The 17570-nt window shown below is 37.1% G+C and overlaps 1 pseudogene; it reads left to right on the top strand.

Moving 5' to 3' along the window:
- The first annotated feature begins 625 nt into the window (after positions 1-625).
- The window catches only part of LOC149744208 (signal transducer CD24 pseudogene), a 33235-nt pseudogene continuing 16290 nt past the window's right edge, over positions 626-17570 (top strand).

Below are 17570 nucleotides of genomic sequence, written 5' to 3'. Positions count from 1 at the left end.
TTTATCTGTACCATTGCAAATTACTTACTGTTTTTGCTACCTCCAGTTGTACCAAATTTTACAAATGCTTTAAGAGCAGCTGAAACATCAATCGTCCCCCTACTTCAAACTCTTGCCTACTTTCCTTTATCCCCTACCTAGATAAAGTCTAACTTTTTTTTTTGCTGTACGCAGGCCTCTCACTGTTGTGGCCTCTCCCGTTGCAGAGCACAGGCTCCGGACGCGCAGGCTCAGTGGCCATGGCTCATGGGCCCAGCTGCTCCGCGGCATGTGGGATCTTCCCAGACCGGGGCACGAACCCGTGTCCCCTGCATCGGCAAGCGGACTCTCAACCACTGCGCCACCAGGAACCCCAAGTCTAACTTCTTAATAAAGACATTCAAGGCTTTTCAGAGTCTGACTCCAACCTATTTGCAATGGTCACCATTGATATTTCTAGCTGCCTATCCAACATCTTATGAATAGGTTTTCTATGTTTAGAAAAATGTCAGTGTATTTAGGCTCACTCTTTAGCTATAGATGTCAGAACTCAAATTTCTAGCCTCCCTTGCAGCTAGGAAGCAGACATTTAATCTAGGATCAAACAGGCACACTCATGTGAGACATTGATTTGCGAGTGTGTAACATGAGGAAACTGGCCCTGTGTGGAGCTCTCACTTTGCTGGCACAAGTGGTGGTAGAGGCATCCAACTTTCAGGAGCAGCAGCAACACAGACGTGGCATTGGTACTGGCAGCAGTACCCGTTGCAGTCAAGTTGAGTTCCTGGCACTTAGTTTTTGGCAGTGGTAGAGATTGCAATTTCCTTCTCATCAGGCCAGTTCTGTGGTGTGGTTTTGGGCATTATTCCTGGAAGATTAGCCTTAAGCCTGTTTCTTCAGCCCTCCCAATAATACTATGAGCCACCTAATAACTGTTAATAAATGTCTTTATGCTTTAAATAGCTGGAGTGCATTTTGTTGTTTGCAACTAAGAACTCTAACTTCAGCCTTGGGTTTTTTTTTTGTTTGTTTTTACCAATTTCTCTCATGTGTGCTGCCACACCAGATTACTTACTCATGACTCCATGCCTTTCCTCCTGTGCTTCTCTTTTCTTAACATACACTGCATTCTCCCCACTCTCTCAAGCCTAGTTAATTCCTACTACTCTTCAAAATCTGGCATTGAAAAACTTTGGGCGTATGTTCCAGGTCCATCTTTCACCTTCATAATTTTCTTCAGCATAGAGTTCACACTCTTCCTAAGCATCCCAAACTCAGCTGTCTTTCAATGAAGTTTATATTCTGAGGCTGTCCTTGAAGACATAGCACCTGCCACATAGAATTCCCCAAAATGTTCATCCCTTTATGACAGCTTGACTTCATTGTTTTACCAGGAGTCTTTTTCCTTAACTAAATTTGTGTTTTTATTACAAGAGTAATACATAAATGTATTCTCATTGTAAAAAATCAAACACAAGAAAAGCAAAAAATTTATCTCTTTATAAACAACTCTAAATTCCAGAGCAAAAAATGTATCTGTGTTATTCCTGCTCTGTCTCTAAGAACATAGTTCATACTCAATAAATATTTGTTGAATGAAAAAATGATTCTTCCTCTTCCCATGAAAGAATTGAAAATATGACTTAGATTCAATAAGACAGAAGGTCTCTCTTATGGCTTTGATTCTTGAGTGAGTGAAAGAACGCTCTGCTGCAGTACTCCATGGAGCTTCTGTTTTGTGGCTTGGCTTTGGGTCCCGCCTCCTTGGTTCCACACAACTTTCTAAGCCTGATCCTCCAGCTAGCCACCGATTCTCTGAATCCCTGATGATCTTCCAACAAATTCCCTTTTTGTCTAAGATCATCACAGCCAGTTTCTCTTTCTGGAAATCAAGTACCTTGACTGACACATCTTTCTTAGATGATTTATGCTAATCTCTCCTATTTTCTTCTCCCCAGAGCTTCATCCTCATGCAGATACTGGCATATAATTCACATCTAGTGATATTCTGCTTTCATGGATCATTACTATTGCATGGGCAAAACTGTAGATTTTTATAACTAGAAAAGATCTTAAATATCTTGTTTGATTTTCTTATTTTAAAGAAGGGAAACTGAAACTCAGAGATATGTTGAATCCATTATCCAGGTCTCTAGAACCTTGGTCTTTTATTTCCACTGTAAATCTTTATGCCTCTCTATAGACTCCTTGAGGAAGTCCTAATTATATAGCTCCAAAATGTCCTTAAAGTTTAAGAGTAAGATTACTTCACTTACCTCACATTTTGTCTTGGAAGGCAAGAGAAGGTAATTCTTCCCCAAAGGATGCATTTTCCCTTTTAAATTTGCAATACCTTTTGTACTTTTGGAAAAAAATTAATAAAAAGGATACAGAGAAGTGAACAATTAGTTATATTCCCACCACTATGGGTTAATAACTATTATCCTTTTGTGGTATTTACCTCTAGTCCTTTTTCTTTTTTAAATATATAGAAAATTACATAGAAATTAAAATCTCCTTTAGGGACCACCCTCATTTCTATTGCACTCTTTTACCTGCCAAGGGGAAACTACTACCAGAATTCGGTATATATCTTTCTAGTCCATTTTCTATATAAACATATCTATAACTAATACATAATATTGTGTGTTATTACATGTGTGTTTTTCAATTTATAAATGATATGAAGCATATAGTTTTATATATTCCTAATATAACTCAGTATTATATATTTGAGATATAATACTCTATTGTGAGAATGTACCATATTTTATCGAATCTGTTTCCTTTGTATGGGCATCTAGTTGTTCCCAATATTTTACATTTATAAATAATGCACCAACTGAATAAACTGTGGGCTTCTTTGCATTTTTTTGGATGAATATCTTCAGAGTAAATTTCTAGAAGTTGAATTGCTGGGTAAAAACATATGTAGTTGTGTTAAACAATGCCAAATCCCTCACCCTGCCATAAATGTTGTACCATTTTGTATTCAGTCCAGCAATGTATGAGAGTGACTTTTATTCACAGCCTCTTCAACAGTGTTTTATTGAGGCTTTGAACTTTTGCCAATCTGTTAGATTGTAAATGATATCTTGGATTAGTTTTAATTGCATTTCTTTTATGTTGTGTCAAATTGTACATCTTTTCATACCTTCAAAGGTCATTCATATCACTTTAAAAATTATCTGTTCATGTCTTTTGCCTGTTTTTTTAAATTGAGTTTGCGTATTTTTTTGTTCTTACTTTATGAGTTCTGTACGTAGTAAAAGTACTATGTTATATGCTGAAATCCTTTCTCCCAGTTTACAATTTGTCTTTAATTTTTCTTATGTTGCTTTGCGCGCATGTTAAAAAAGCTTATAGTTGGGCTTCCCTGGTGGCGCAGTGGTTGAGAGTCCGCCTGCCGATGCAGGGGATACGGGTTCGTGCCCCGGTCCGGGAAGATCCCACATGCCGTGGAGCGGCTGCGCCCGTGAGCCATGGCCACTGAGCCTGCGCGTCTGGAGCCTGTGCTCCGCAACGGGAGAGGCCACAACAGTGAAAGGCAAAAAAACTTATAGTTGAATTCATCAATATTTTTCTTTATTAAATCTGGATTTTGCAACTTAGGTAGAAAGCCTTTCCCACACTCAACTTGTATAATTTCACTTTTTACATCGAGTCTCTCTCCTCTACTAGAGTTTATTCTTCTCGATGGTATGAGGTATGGATCCAATATTTTCCTTTGCAAATAGTTATCCAATTGTTCCAACACTACTTAATAAAAAGCCCATCTTTGTCCCTAAGATTTAAAATGCTCCCTTTATCATATACAAAGTTTCCATATGACTTTACCTATTTCTGAACTTTTATTCTATTCCATTAGTCTATCTCTCCATTACTTTCAAATATGTTATTGATGGCATATATTAAAGATTGATTTCTATATGTCAATATTATAGCTACCTTCTTTCTATACTCTGTTTAGCTGTATTAGTTTATTAATTGGGGATTACTATGTAGATAATATTTCTGCAAATAATGACATTTTCCCTCTTTTTTAGCATTTCATAATCATTTTCTTCCATAAAGTTGCCAAACTTTATACCATTCATTTTTTTAACTCTCATTCATTAGCTGAGACTCTAGTAATATGTTGAATAATAATACTACTGACCAGTATCCTTGTTTATTTTTTTATTTTAATGGGGAGAGTTTTAATGACACAGCTAAATATGATGCTTGATGTAAGTTTCTGGTAGATACTTTTTGTGAAGTTAAAAAAGGTCTAATTAATTTTCTATGATTTAAAAAAATTATGCATGTATGCCAAATTTTACTAAGTGCTTTTTACCCCCAAAATCTATTGATGTTTTTATGCTATTTCTTTTTCTTCTTCAATCTGTTAAGGTGTAAATTTCATTGTTAGATTTTCTAAAATTTATCTACCCTTTATCATTGACACACTATCCTTATTTCCCCCAACTTTATCAAGATATATTTGACATTTAATATTATGTAAGCTTAAGGTGTTACAATAATGATTTGATATATGTATATATTGTGAAATGATTACCATGGTAAAGTTAGTTAACACATCTATCATGTCATTTAGTTACAGTTTTTTGAGATACTGTTCTTTTTAATTAGGGGTTCTATTTATCAATATTTTATTTGGGATTTTCCCATCTGAATTCATAAGTGATATTAGCCTACAATTCTCTTTCCTTGTGCTATCTTTTTTTCCAGGTACATAAACTGAGGAAAATACATTGTATAGGGTCCATTTTTTTGAATGCTCTTGAAGAGTTTGTGTAGGATAAAAATTATTTCTTCCTTGAAAGTTTTCCCACAGTACCACCTGGGCCTCATGTATTTTTTAGGGAATATATGTTTGACTACTGTTTAAATTTCTTCTGTAAGTGTTGTTATATTCACATTTACTATGTCTGCTGGGCCAATTAGGGTAATCTTATTTATATTTCCTTTTCATCTAGGCTTTCAAAATAACTTATATAAAGTAATATATAGTATTATTTTGTACTATATCTTATAGTATTTATAATTTCATCTGTATTTGTAGTTTTTCTCTTTTGGTTTCTGGTTTATATTATTTGTGTCTTCACTTTTATTTTATTTTCTTGATTATACTTGTTAAAACTTAATTCATTTCATTTAGGATTTTTGCATCTATGTTCTCAAGTGTGTAAAAGACTTGCTAACAGCATCTAAAGATTCTGAAAGAAGCAACTCACAGGGCTCTTTGAGAGGCACAATAGAATGGATAAGCAAAGACAGTTAGGAATGTCCCCCAGAGATAGAGAAGATCATTTGGGATTTGTCGGGGGGTGCAAAAGAAAAATAAGGTAAAGAGTCAAGAGTTTGAGAACAAGGTAAATTCTCAAAAGCTGTGGAAGATCATGAGTCATATAACTCAGACGAGACAAAGGGCCACACCAAGGGCAAGTTCTGTTTCTCAGGGAGCAGAGGGGAACAGTGAAGAACATGAACTGCGTAGAAGGCATTGCCAGGAGAATCAAGGATTCAGATGGTGGGAAGGTAGAAAGCCTGGGGATTTGGGAGTTAATAGAGAAATTGAGGGGTGGGGGGAGGGAACTTAGAAGGTGCATGCAGAAGGAGGTAGGCAATGAAGATTTTGCCAGTTTTCTCCCAGAACATGAAAAGTGGAAGTTAGTGCTATCATAAGCTTGTATTTTTGCCATAGCTGGAGTGAAGTCAACGATTTGAGGTGTGGAGGAATAATAAAAACAATGATCTTTTAGTGAAGAATTAATACTGTTCTAAATGTTTTCCATATATGACTAATTTTGTCCTCATAGCAACTCTGTAGTGTAGGTATTATTATTGTCCATATATTACAAATTAGTTAGAGGAGTCATAGTGAGATTAAACAATTCACCCAAGGTCATCCAGCTAGTAAAGTGACAGAACTGGGATTTGAGCCTTTTAGACTCTAACTGTAGGTCTGTCTTACCCTACAGTCCATCTGCTATACATAGGGCTGCTTCTGCTCCTTCTTTGCCTTTTCCTACAACCCCTCTTATGTGCTCAATTTTTCTCCTGTAATTCAACAGAAACTTCTTAGTCATTTTGTTAAATCCAAAGAATATGAAGGGAGCAGTGCACTCTTGACATGGTAACTTATTGTGGTATATGTTTCTGCGATAGTGTCTCTGTGATCTATGGAGGGGATTCCCAATTTGCCATATTCTTCGTTCTGTCCAGACCCCATAAAACTCCAATAAATGGGCAGTAAGACTGTGTGCCATTGGGTGGCAAATGTTGGTGATAAAAAAGAAAAAGGGCTATGTAGGTCTGCTATGATTATGACTAATTCTTGATTTCTGATTCTTGACTATAGAGTTATAAATGTTGTTGTGCAGTGAGTTTAATTTAGAAGTCTTGAGTAATGGAGAAATGGGATAAAAATCCTTTTGGAATTAATCTCCTTCAAATATCTTTCAGCAAGTTAGGATTCTTGCACAGGAAATTTCCCATTGCATTTTCATTCATCGAAATAGAGAATTTCCATTTCAAGTAGTCACTACTGCATGCACAGAAAGGAAGTGTGCAGCTGGAGAGTTAGGCCTTTAGTGTTTAACTGTGAGGAAAAACCCAGTATTATATTCAGGACATGGTATCCATGGCAACCTGCCCAGCAGCTTTTTAACTTTTCAACCTATCAAAAGATGATTTCTTTAGTTTTCGTTCAATTTTCTTCCTCTGATTTTTTTGGTCCGTAGTCATAATCATTCCTGGTTCACATGGTGTTATTTCTCACCACACAATAAAAACACTGAATGATCATATTAGATCGCCACTAGTATGTTTATCAGAGGTAAATATGAAAATCTTCATAATCCTGAGTCCACTAATTAAAGATCTTTGAGGGTTGTGGTAAGGCAAGGCTGGACTAAACCTCATCTATGCACTAGCTAAAGACAGAAAGCTTGCTAAGAAGATACAATTGGAGGTGCAATTTTTAAATTGTATTCATATACATGTAAACAATTGTTAGGCTCATTGCAGCAGTCTGGATGACTTTTACTGTTCAAGGAGGGGAGGTTGTAATGATTTACTTTCCTGGTTAACCAAAGGTTAAGCAGAAAACCTTTATATTTCAACCCTCGTTACAAATTCCTCTGAAAGATGCTAGTTTACTTTCCTGCTTTAGCAATGCAGTCTACTGAAGATAACTGGCTCTTTCTTCAATGCCAGAGGATCCTGCAGTCTCCAAGGCTCATGACTCTGGAAGTCACTGATCTTTGTTTGGAACCACATATGTAGCTGCAGAGACCGGAGGATGTAGAAGAGAGCGTTCAGTGTGTGCTGGTGCCAAAACATACTCTGAAAGTTTTTTTTTTGTTTTGAAAATAAATCCTTGATATCAGATTTTTTACCTGAGGCCAAAGGTTGTTTATCCGAGGTAGCACAGTACTCTAGTTAATAGCACAGGCCCTGGAGTTAGCCTGTTTGGGTTCAAATCTGGGTTCTAACTCTTAAGTGACTGTATGATTTTGAGTAAGGTACTTAATCTTCCTAAGTTTCCTCATCAGGAAAATGAGGCTAATCATCGAATCTACTTTATACAGTAATAATGAGGAATGAATATGACAACCCAAGTAAACTGCTTAGAACAGTGCTTGCCTGGTATATAGGAAGTACAAAATAAACATTAGCTATTGTTATTTCTCTGAAAGATGGAGTGTGCCAAGGTAGAATCTACTTCATTGAAAAACTCTCATAGCTGGGTTCAAGGTAATTGCAATTGTTCTAAACAATCCATTCTGAACTCTTTGTGGAAAGCCGGTCCTTCACCAGGCAAAATTGTCTTAAGATAGTTTGAGTAACTGTTTGCACTTGAAAGTAATAAAAATGCATGTCTTTAAAAATATTGTGTATTTCAGATTTTCCACTACTTCAGCTTAGCCCTGCCTCCAGTGACTTACAATAGTGAGATTATATTGGGCATTGACTTAGCCATCTGTATGTGTGCCTTCAAATGTTTGCCAACACAGAGAACAATTCAAAAAGAAAAAAAGGTAGTTTTTTTTAAATTCCCTTTGTCTGTCTAATTTCTGCTTTCCAATGGTTAGAAGATGCTCTCAATTTTACAGGATTATTTTTGCTTCTCAGATAGTTGTTTTTGCATTTGTTTTTTTTTTTTTTTGCCTTTCTATCATGAGATGTGCATGCTTATTTTCTTAGAAATACATTTCCTAAAAGTTTGAATTTTTAAAATATATATATTTTTATATATACTAATATGATCATTTTGCACTTGCATAATTGTTCTGGGAAGTGAATCTACTGGAGAATGTAGAAAAGGTGATTAGAATTTACTTTAGTGTGTGGAATGCAAAGGCTTGATAGAAAATTCTAGCTTTGAAACACTAGTATTTGGGGAGATTTGTGTCTCATTCTGTTCTAATCCACCCTTAGGTGGAGTTTCTATGGAACCAGACTAACTCATTTACCCTCTCTCTTTCACACTTCACTGCTAATCCAGTCTCTCACCTCCACCCCTGCCTCTCCGACCACCTATGGCTTTCCCTACGCTTTCTCCCACAATTCTCCTCTCTGCCTAATTTTTTGAGGGCTTGAAAAATGTGTGCTTTTCTGGATGTCTCCCTTTGTCCCTTTGTTCCTGCTCAAAAGCATACATGTGTCCTGGTAGCCACTGAGGTCTCTGTTGACCACTGTGTATGCATGGGTGGCTGACTGTGTGTGTCTCCCATTGAAGAATAGGGGTTTGGGTATTACAGGTGGCCTATACTCCATAAATAATCCTTAAACAGGAGTGTAAGAACATCCTCAAGCCCCGTTGCCTTCCTTCTCAGCGCTACCTTAACATTTCTGGCAGGATTCCCACATAAGGAGACCCTGACTCTGAGAGAGGGGTTACAGAGGCTTGGGTTTTCCCACTCTTGTGTTTCTTCCTTTTTGTCTGTCTTGAGAGCAGTGGTCCCTGGTAACTCGCCCTTTAACTCCTCCTTTTCCTACCCATTTCCCTCCTCCCTTTTCTAGGCTATGCCAAAATCTCCCCAGCAACATCTAAAGGGAAAGAGGGTGGTGCAGGGAGTTGGGGGGACACAACCAATCATAGGTTCGGGAAAAATATACAAGTTAATGAAATGTTGGCTCAGATATTGTTCCTGGATCTGTGGATGAATGTGAGTCTTCTATGTACTAAAGGGACAGATTAGCAGTATCAAGCAATAGCATATTGGTGAAACCTTTTTTTAAAAAAAACATATTTATTGGAGTATAATTGCTTTACAATGGTGTGTTAGTTTCTGCTTTATAACAAAGTGAATCAGCTATACGTATACATATATCCCCATATCTCCTCCCTCTTGTGTCTCCCTCCCACCCTCCCTATCCTACCCCTCTAGGTGGTCACAAAGCACCGAGCTGATCTCCCTGTGCTATGCGGCTGCTTCCCACTAGCTTTCGGTTTTACATTTGGTAGTGTATACATGTCCATGCCACTCTCTCACTTCATCCCAGCTTACCCTTCCCCACCCCCTGTGTCCTCAAGTCCATTCTCTACAGATAAGAGACCTTTTGATTAAGAAACAAAAATGTTACCCAACTTAAAACATGCTTTAAACATTTCAGAGTACCAAGTTTGTTTGATTATACCCTCCCAAGGGTGTGTTAAAATTGAACAGAACATCGATTCCTCCAACAGGAAGGCCTACCTTTCTGTAACCTGCCATGAATTCTGATCACCTTGTGGAATCACACAGAAGACTCTTTCTCCCAACAGAGAGCTTTCCCTTAATCATTTGAATGAGAAGATGGAGATCTGGAGTCTAGTCCCATTTCTGCCATTGACTTACTGAGCGACCTGAGACACATTGCTTACTATCTCTGCCTCAGCTTCTCCAAGTATAAAGGAAAACTCTCTGCTTTCTGCTTCCATATATATTCACATAATAAATGGGGAATATAGGGAAAAGTATGATTTACTTTGGAGGAAATGTTTTAGACATTTATGAACAATACCATTTAACAAATCTGACAGAGTTCTCTCCTCAAATAATTGGCCTCCAGTGGCTTGACATAATGAAGGGGTCTCAAAAACACAAACTAAGAAAAAAATAACCCTTAAAAGATTTTGTTTGCATTCCATATATCTCCTTTGCTGAAGTGTCTGTTTAAATCTTTTGCCAATAGGATCAGTCTTACTCTTAAAAAATAAATTTTATTTTGGAATACAATTGACATACTGCACTTGTTTAAAGTGTAACGTTTGGTAAGTTTTGATATATGTATACACCCCTGAAATGATCACCATGATCAAGATAATGAAGATGTCCATCACTCCCAAAAGTTTCCTCATGCCCCTCTATAATTCTTCCCTCATGCCCTTCTCCACAGTTCTTCATCCCAAGGCAACCACTGATCTGATATAAACCTTGACAGATTAGTTTGCACTTTCTAGAATTTTCCATAAGTGAAATCATATAGTATGTACTCTTTTATTAGTGGCTTCTTGCACTTGAAATAATTTTTAAAAGATTCATCCAAGTTGTTATGTGTACCAATAGCTTATTCCTTGTTATTATTGAATAGTGTTCAATTGTGTGTTGATACCACAATTTGTTTATTTGTTCATCTGCTGATGGACATTTGGGTTGTTTCTAGTTTGGAACTATTGCAAATAATGCTGCTATGAACATCCATGTACAAGTTTTTGTCTGGACATATGATTTTATTTCTCTTGTGAAGATACTTAGACTGGCTGAGTCATGCAGTAAGTGTAAGTAAGAAGCTGCCAAACTGTTTTCCAAACTGGTTGTACCATTCCCACCATCAATGTATGAGAATTCTAGTTGTTCACTGTGTTTACCAACACTTGATATAGTCAATATTTTAAATTTTAGCCAGTCTAGTATGTGCATAATGGTATTTCATTGTGATTTTGATTTCTATCTATCTCTCTAATGACTAATGATACTGAGTATTTTTCATGGGCTTACTGGCCATCCATATGTACCCTTTGCTGAAGTGTCTATTTAAATCTTTTGTTCATTTTATTTATTTGGTTGTTTTCTTATTATTGAGTTTTGAGATTCATTTATATATTTTAAATATGGCCTTTATCAAATATATGATTTGCAAATATTGTCTCCAGATCCGTGGCTCATTTTTTCATTCTCCTAAAAGTATCTTTGAAGAGCAGAAGTTCTTAATTTTGATGAATAGAAGTATTTTCTCTTTTCTTTTGTGGATTATAATTTTGGTCTTGTATTTTTAAAAATCTTTGTTATGACTTCCCTAGAATTCTTGATTTGAAAGAGTGTCCTAGAGCCTTCAGGTGTGTTACTTATCCTACCAGATGTTCTTAACCTGGAGCCAATGGACAAAGTGGTATACTATTAAGTATTTAGCAGTTGTCTCAGCAGGGTAAAAAGCCCTGGTTTGTAGCACTTCCTGGTTTTCATGGCTGATTTCAAGTTACCAACCTGATGTCACCGAAAGTGGAGTTGGGAAGATATGGCATGGTAGCATGCTATTATATAGTATTTTTACCACACAGATACAATAGATATAAATAAATAACCTCAAGAGCATAGACAATAATAGAATGCAATGAAATAATTAGGAAGTGATGAGTTTTTAGTGTTTATTGACTTTGTTTTTAATATAATTTATTGAATTCTAAATTTATATAATTTACTTATTAACAAAGGTTTCATTTAGCAACCAGTTTGCAAACTGCCTGAAAATTCAACAGTCATTTCTTGTAAGCCACTTCATGTCAACTCCAACACACCACTATGTAGACCCCTTGTGGAGCATAGATGGGGTCCATGGTTTTAATTCAAGGATTTTAAAACAATTTTTATTAAGAAAAATTACACCTTACATAAATCACAGAAAGATCTTTTTTGATCCACCTCCTAGAGTAATGAAAATAAAACCAAAAATAAACAAGTGGGACCTAATTAAACTTAAAAGCTTTTGAGCAGCAAAGGAAACCATAAACAAAACAAAAAGACAATCTTCAGAATCGGAGAAAATATTTGCAAACGAAGCAACTAACAAAGGATTAATCTCCAAAATATACAAGAAGCTCATGCAGCTCAATATCAAAAAAACAAACAACCCAAACGAAAAGTGGGCAGAAGACCTAAATAAACATTTATCCAAAGAAGACACACAGATGGCCAAGAGGCACATGAAAAGATTCTCAACATCACCAATCATTAGAGAAATGCAAATGAAACCACAATGAGGTACCACCTTACACCAGTCAGAATGGCCATCATTGAAAAATCTACAAACAATAAATGCTGGAGAGGGTGTGGAGAAAAGGGAACCCTCTTGCACTGTTAGTGGGAATGTAAATTGGTATGGCCACTATGGATAACAATATGGAGGTTCCTTTAAAAAACTAAAAATAGAACTACCATATGACCCAGCAGTCCCACTCCTAGGCATACACCTGGAGAAAACCATAATTCGAAAAGATACATGCACAATGTTCACTGCAGCATTATTTACAATAGCCAGGACAAGGAAGCAACATAAATGTCCATCAACAGAGGAATGGGTAAAGAAGATGTGGTACATATATACAATGGAGTATTACTCAGCCATAAAAAAGAACAAAATAATGCCATTTGCAGCAGCATGGACGGACCTAGAGACTCTCATACTGAGTTAAGTAAGTCAGAGAAAGACAGATATCATATGATATCACTTATATGAGGAATCTAAAAAAAGCTACAAATGAACTTATTTACAAAATGGAGTAGAGTCACGGAGGTAGAAAACAAACTTATGGTTACCAGGTGGTAAGGGGGGAAGGGATAAATTGGGAGATTGGGATTGACATATACACACTACTATATATAAAATAGATAACTAATAAGGACCTATACTGTATAGCACAGGGAACTCTACTCAATACTCTGTAATGACCTATATGGGAAAAGAATCTAAAAAAAGAGTGGCTATATGTATATGTATAACTGATACACTTTGCTGTACACCTGAAACTAACACAACATTGTAAATCAACTATACTCCAATAAAAATTTAAAAAAAAAGAAGTCAATGAATGACATTGCACTCTAACGTCAAACATGCCACTCCTTTGCTGAGACTATGAACCAATCACTTCAATTTTTTGAATTTTAATTTTTTTAAAAAATAAGGAAAATTTTAATTCCCTTATTTGTGAAATGATAGTAATAGTACGCATACCCAAGTAATTCACAATATTCTCACAAGTTTCAAATTCCAATAAATTTACATGAAATTCCTTTGTTTTTTTTAAAAGAAAAGTCACATTTTTATTAAACTCTAAGTGAAACTTATCATTTCCTTCGATCATGCATGTACTTTGAAATTATAGGTAGAACCACTGCTAGATCTTCTATTTAAAACCTTAATAAAAAGCACATATATTGTCATATAATTTTTAAAATTTTTTGATAAGTAAATTTTAATAGGTCTTCTTTGTAATCCTAAGTTATTTTTATGCATTTTAAAAGGGCTTTAATAGGCTTTCCATACCTTAAGGTGGTCCATAGCACACACACACAAAAATGTTAGGAAATCTTGCAAGGGATTCCAGGTGAATGGGTAGCATCTGTGTTCATAAATGGGATGGACAAGATATAGTCTCTTTGCTTAGATCACTATCAGAAATGTCTACCTCCTTCTTGTTACTTAATGCCTTGTAGTCTGAGGCGTTTTGGAACATGTAGATATAAGTTCAAGCCCCAGTTATGTTATTTATTGGTTACATGACTTTGAGAAACTTCATTTGGCTCTTTGTGTCTCATTTTTTCAACTGTAAAATAGGGGTAATAATGCTTGCCTCAAAGGTTTTTATGATGAGGATAAAATGAGTGCTTGGCATGCATTAGGTGTTCAATAAATATTTGATTCCTTCTATTTCAGTACTCAATAAAAGAGGAGAATCACTGACCCATTCCTGGTTGTCTATTGCCTAAATTCATCATATTATAATTATTAGGGTTTTTTCTCTGTGGTGGGAGTGTCTCTAATTCTGAAGAGAAAATTATATTCTTTCCTGCTTTCAATACCAATCACTGAAGTCTAGAGGTGTCAGCTGTCCTGTGTTCATCTCAACTCAAAGTTAGGGACCAAGTTTTTCTCTGTGTTGGGAGTGTCTAATTCTGAAGAGAAAATTATATTCTTTCCTGCTTTCAATACCAATCACTGAAGTCTAGAGGTCTCAGCTGTCCTGTGTTCATCTCAACTCAGAGTTAGGGACCAAGAAGATTTCTGGGGAAAGGATGTTGGATTCTGGTTCTCCAGCTTTGATTATTATGCTGATCCCATCTGCTCCTGATTCTATCCCTTTACTGGTCAAGATTCTGAGTGTCAAGCATTATCTCACTCAAATACATAGTCACTTCTTTAACCCAGCCCTGAGGGCAGGCCACAGCTCCCAGGACATTGATATAGTGGCTCTCCATCTTTTTCAATCTGTGGACTTCTTCCAGTGGTAAAAGCTCTGTGGACCACCTGCACCTCCAACTCTCCCTTGCCACAGGCACAAAAACAAAACCCAAACTTAAAACTAATGGAAAGGCTGGCACTACTTTAAATGAGACACCAATGAGATGATGTCTGGTTTAAATGTCATAAGCAAATTATTTACTCATGCCAGAAACCAAAGTATAGGCCTTGCCATACTGCACATGTTAGCACATACAAGACATCAGTCTATGGACCTGCTCAGGATAACCTTTGGAGACAGCGATAGTCTCATTTGGAGTCTCCATTTGGGGAAGTATTGCTTTCCAAGAGTACTGCATGCTCATCTGATCATTTAGTAAATTCACTTATAAATTTTATTTTCATAAATTTTCTTTTCTTCTTTTTTGGTAGAGAGACAGCAGAGAATAGTGGAAAGAACACTGAATTTTCAGACAGAACTGAATTTGAACTCTTTCTGTGTTCATTACTTGTCGTTAGCTTCAGCAAGTTCTCTCAACCTCTCTGAGCTTCCGTTGTGTCCTCTGTATAATGGATATATTTATTCCATAAGATAGCAGTGAAGGCTAACTAAAATAATGTACTTTATGTAGCTAGGCCATAACATATTCATGGCCCTCTAATTCATTTCTTTCCTTCCTCTTCCTAGGCCACAAAACTAAAGTAAAATAAGCCAAGAAGAAGCCAATACTTTACCAGTATCACTGGTAAAGTATTGAGGAAGAATTTGTCCAACACCGGGATCTCCAGGCTCTTTTATCTTATCAATCCCTTCCATCTTGAGCCTGGACGACATAGTGCTTCACTGAATTCTCTCTCTTGATGAACAATTTCCATGTCCTCCACTTCTTGTTTTTCTGACCTAACTACTTGGCTAAAAACTCCAGCCTTGGATCATTCTAACTGCCTGCTTCTCAACTTCTACAACCAATAATACCATCTGCTGAGGACGCCACACGGTTGTGCTCATTGGTGTTGCAGCAAATTTGTGTTCTCTAATCTCAGCTTTATGGCCCTGATCACTGCCTTAGTCCAAGCCCCAGAGTGAAAATTACAAAACTTCCTACCCTGCCATCTTTCCACTCTCTTTAGAAGCTTATTTTAACTCTTATTTCTTAGAGAAAATTGAGACTATTACAGATGGACTCTTTCTATTTCCCACACTTAAGTTTATCTTTACCTGTATCCACTCTCATTTTCCTCCCTCTGGTGTCAGAACTTTTCCTTCTCCTGTCCAAGTTTAATATCTCCATCTGGCTCTGGTGCCTATCTCTTGATATACCTTCAAGAACTTCATTAGCTATTCTCTCTGTCTCCTTTGTATCTTTAATACATCTTCCCCCTTCCCATTGACATATAAACAAGTCCAAGTTGCTCTGATGCTGAAAATTCAGAAACCCTCTCTGGACTCTGCATTCCTCTCAAGCTACTACCCTCTCTCTTCTCTTTTCTTCTTTCACAAGCTTCTTGAAAAGTGATCTGCTCCACTGTCTCTAGTTCCTTCCTAATTTCCCATCCTTTCATCAGACCATTATAAACTGCTATCTACCCCTAAATCTCCATTGAGACTGCTGTTGCAAAGGACACTAATGATCTCCTAACAGTCAGAGCCAATGGACTCTTTTGATTCTCATATTACTTAATCACTCTGGGTGAATTTGGCACTGTTTAAGATTCCCTTATTGAAACTCTGTCCTACTTTGACTCCTTAGGCACTACTTTTAATCCCACCACTTTGAGTGTTCTCCCTCAGGCTCCTTTGCTGACTTCTCTTCCTCTGTCTGTTCTTATTTTTATTTTTATTTTTTGCCGTACGCGGGCCTCTCACTGTTGTGGCCTCTCCCATTGCGGAGCACAGGCTCCGGATGCACAGGCCCAGCGGCCATGGCCCATGGGCCCAGCCGCTCCGCGGCATGTGGGATCTTCCCGGACCAGGGCACGAACCCGTGTCCCCTGCATGGGCAGGCGGACTCTCAACCACTGCGCCACCAGGGAAGCCCTGTCTGTTCTTTTAATGGTAGTTTTCCCTAAAGAATCATCTGTGGCCTTTTATCATCTGAATCTATACCATATACCTGAGCAATTTATTTTCATGCTTTTGACTACCACCCATAGAATTATTCAATCTCTATCACCATTCAGCTCTCTCTACTGTGTTTCAACTCCCTATTGGTCTTCTCCATCCAGCTGAATGTTCTACAGATACCTCAAATGTAAAGAAATGAAATCTTAAACCTATTCTACTCTAATATTTCTTAGAGTACACTAACCAACCAGTTATTCAAGTCATAAAACTAGATTTTCTCTTATATGTTTCTTTCTTCCCTACTTTCTACCCACAGTGTGCCAGTCATAGGCTTGTTTGCCCTTGGTTCCATTCCTTACCTTTCTTTGCTCTGCTCTTTTTTGCAGAGGGGTTGATCACTGCAAGCTGTGTTTCCCATATTTCCATGTTAGGAGGCTCTGATTGGAGTCAACCAATAGGAAACACCAATAGGAAATTGGAGGATGGGATAAAAGGAGAATCCAGTGGTTTTTGGCAGCAGCTGTGTCTCCTGCATGTCTTCAGCTAACACTAGAAAAGCTTGCAATGATTCCAGCTTCCATGGTGTGACCTCTGCTCTTGGTCTCTGGTAACAACATCTCTTCTTTTTGTCCTTTCAGCCTTGGGAGTGTCAGGGGATTCCTGCTGTTGCTAATCTCTGTGTAGCTTCAACTTCCCCTGTGTGTCGTCTCAGTTTTTCCATCATCAATGTTACCAGTTGTATTTAATTTCCTTTGTGTTAAATGCTTAGAGTGGTTTTCATTTTCTTGTTTGAACCATGGATTAATGCACCCATTCACCAAGCATTATAAATGCTGTCTGCTTAATAGCCTTCATATCTATCTGTTCTCCCCAGTCTCACTGCTACTGCTTTAGTTCAGATTTTACTGCAATACTCTAGCTAGCCCCCCTTTTTATTTATCCTCCATGTTATAGGCAGATTGATCTTTCTAAACAATAAATCTTATAATTTTACCCCCCATCTAAAACCCTCCAATATCTCCCTTGTAGAACTCTTTCCCAAATATCAGTCTTTTGTACATTACCCTCATAATTT

Source organism: Delphinapterus leucas, chromosome X (assembly GCF_059928025.1).
Source record: "Delphinapterus leucas isolate spDelLeu-1000000601 "Yukka" chromosome X, BTC_Dleu_Yukka2, whole genome shotgun sequence".
Classification (NCBI taxonomy): domain Eukaryota; kingdom Metazoa; phylum Chordata; class Mammalia; order Artiodactyla; family Monodontidae; genus Delphinapterus; species Delphinapterus leucas.
Note: the sequence above shows the minus strand (reverse complement) of the source record. Positions and strands in the feature narration are given on the sequence as shown.